At 40.0% G+C, this 2,821-nt stretch overlaps 1 pseudogene; it reads left to right on the top strand.

Moving 5' to 3' along the window:
- Window positions 1-850: 850 nt before the first annotated feature.
- On the top strand, window positions 851-1,059 carry LOC120244292 (annotated as a pseudogene).
- The last annotated feature ends 1,762 nt before the right edge of the window (window positions 1,060-2,821 follow it).

Here is a 2,821-nt window from a genome sequence, read left to right as displayed (position 1 = left end):
TATTCCTTCCAAGAGACTGGCTCATAAGCTTTATCTAAGCACTTAGAGAATATGCAAAACATACACCATAATGAATAGGTAGGCTCTGGAGTCAGAAAGCCTCCGTTTGAATCGCAGCACCACTAATGCTTTCCTTTGAGATCCTGGACAAGTTACTTACCCTCCTTAAGCCTCAGTTCTTTCATCTGTAAAATAAAAATAATAATAATAGTACCTACCCTTAGGAATTATTGTAGATATGAAATAAAATAATGCATATAATGCATTCATTAAACAAGTAGTTCATATTCCTCTACCAAGCATACTAAGGACTGGACAAGAAGAACACACCTTTAAACTCATCTTTGAACAAGGAGACAGGGAATGAACACGCACTTAGGTTCCATTATATGTCAGGTATTAGAGCAGAAGTTCCCCATATGTTATTTAATCCTCACAATAACACGGTCAAATGGGTATTATCTTACAGATGAGGACGCTGGGACTCAGAAAGTTTAGTATCTTGTCCAAGTTATGCCTTAGAAAGAGTGAATCCAGGGTCAGTCCTCCTCTGAACGCCTTTCTTATAATGAAAAGGGACGCACATCCATTTCACTCATTGTGACTCTGAGAATCTACTCATGTTGCATTGTCCCTAAAGAATAGCAGTGCCCAAATTTTGGGATTTAAGAATCCCTTAAGCTGCTTTAAAAAACCCTCAACCCAGGGCTCACCCTAAAAGATTCTAATTCAAGGATAGGACCCAAGAATCAGTATTTTAGGAAATAGCCCCAGGTATTTCTGTGGCAAGTAGTTACTGATCACATTGTAGAAATAGTGCCCTAGGGAGTTTGCTGCTCCGGCTGTCACCATGGTAAAGCTGAGCGAAGAGGACAAGCAGAGGCTGCACCGGCACTTTACAGGGGCGCCAGTTTGCCATCTGCTGGGGCTTTATTCCTCTCGTGATTTACCTGGGATTCAAGAGGGGTGCAGATCCAGGAATGCCTGAGCCAAGTGTTTTGAGCTTATTTTGGCGATAAAGGTCATCTGGATTTGGAAGCAATCAGTGGATTGGAACAACACGGAAGGTGTGCACTCTGGCCAGGATGAGGGATGGGACATTGTTCAGACATTCATCAGCTGAATGGCACAGGATGCCAGATGAATTGATGGCAGAGTGGAACCTCTACTGACTTATTTATCATAGATTATATCTAAACAAATGTTTTCAATAATGTTTAAAAAAAAAAAGAAAAGAAATAGTGCCATAGGGATTAGAACACCTGTTTTTATTCTTTATTTTTACTTTTTTAAGTTTATTTATTTTGAAAGCAAAAGAGAGAGAGGGTGTAGGAGGGGCAGAGAGAGGGGAGAGAGAGGGAGCATCCCAAGCAAGTTCCACACTGTCAGCATAGAGCCCAATGTGGGCCTTGATCATGACCTGAGATCATGACCTGAGCCAAAACCAAGAATTGATGTTTAACCAACTGAGCCACCTAGGTGCCCCTAAATCAGGTGATTTGGACATATAAAGATTAGCAGCTGATATCTTGAGGTCTATGACCATATGATGACATGTAAAGGTAAACTGATATATTTTAGACTTCACACAGCACTTGCGTACTTCGTATTCATTTTACAGTTTTTCTACACAGAAACTGATAACTTAAATTGATTTTGTGTAAGTTTTTTTAATTTGTCTGAGTTTTTATGTCCTACCTGCAAGTGTACTTCTCATTCAGAGTATCTTTTTTATAGTGGTTGTTTGCTTATGAGTTGCTCATTTATTGGCAGTTATTTATTTAGCTGTGATGACTTTAAAAGTCTCACCAAATGGATCAGGGCGCCTGGGTGGCTTAGTCGGTTAAGCGTCCGACTTTCACTTAGGTCATGATCTCGCGGTTGTGGGTTCGAGCCCCGCGTCGGGCTCTGTGCTGACTGCCAGCTCAGAGCCTGGAGCCTGTTTCAGTCTGTGACTCCCTCTCTCTCTGACCCTCCCCTGCTCACGCTCTCTCTCTCTCTCTCTCTCTCTCCTAGAAATAAATAAAAAAAACATTAAAAAAAAGAACAGAAATAAAAAAGTCTCACCAAATGGTAAATGAATAAATGAGGATAAGTACCTTTTTTAAAAAAGAGGAGGAGATCACTAAGGATGATATTTCATTAATGTTATGAAAATGTATCAGGCCTGATTACTTAAACAGTCGTGTAAGGATCTGTTGGGTATTTAACTGAGATAATTCCTTTAAAATAAACCATATAGGTACTAGAGTACTAATAAAATATTTGATGAATCTTTGAGTATTGTCCTGATTATGTCTCCTTAGTTAATGAAAAGCTCATTAGCATGAGTTTCAGTCAGTTCTTCCATCTCTGTTCCCCAAGTACTTTCTAGATAGGCCCGGCGTAAAAGGGTGCTCAAAACGTACATAGGATGGCAGAGTTTCAAATGAACGGCTCCTCTAACCCCTTTGATTAGGTACATGACAATATGTAGTATGGAAAGGCTGTTGTGCTTCACTGAGTTTACTTTTCTGAGAGCTTCTTTAAAAAGGTAAATTTGGGAGAAGGAATGGGGGAGCAGTCTCCAAGATAAATTTTTAGCGCTTCATATTCAACTGCAGATGCCTTTTCTCTAGTCCAGGGGAAAGCCTCAGAGCCTCAAAGCTGTTAAATTGGAAGCAGCAGGGTGAGTTGCTGCACACATGCACACGCAGGGAGAGATAAACCTGTTTGCTTTCTGAAACAATAAGTAGTAAAACAGGTTGTTTAGGCTAAAGTCCCTTGAACCAGGTAATTGATTTTAAATACATCTGCCTATAATAATACCTTATATTTACAT

Source organism: Hyaena hyaena, unplaced genomic scaffold, assembly GCF_003009895.1.
Source record: "Hyaena hyaena isolate Hyena2069 unplaced genomic scaffold, ASM300989v1 scaffold_379, whole genome shotgun sequence".
In the NCBI taxonomy this organism is placed as follows: domain Eukaryota; kingdom Metazoa; phylum Chordata; class Mammalia; order Carnivora; family Hyaenidae; genus Hyaena; species Hyaena hyaena.
Note: the sequence above shows the minus strand (reverse complement) of the source record. Positions and strands in the feature narration are given on the sequence as shown.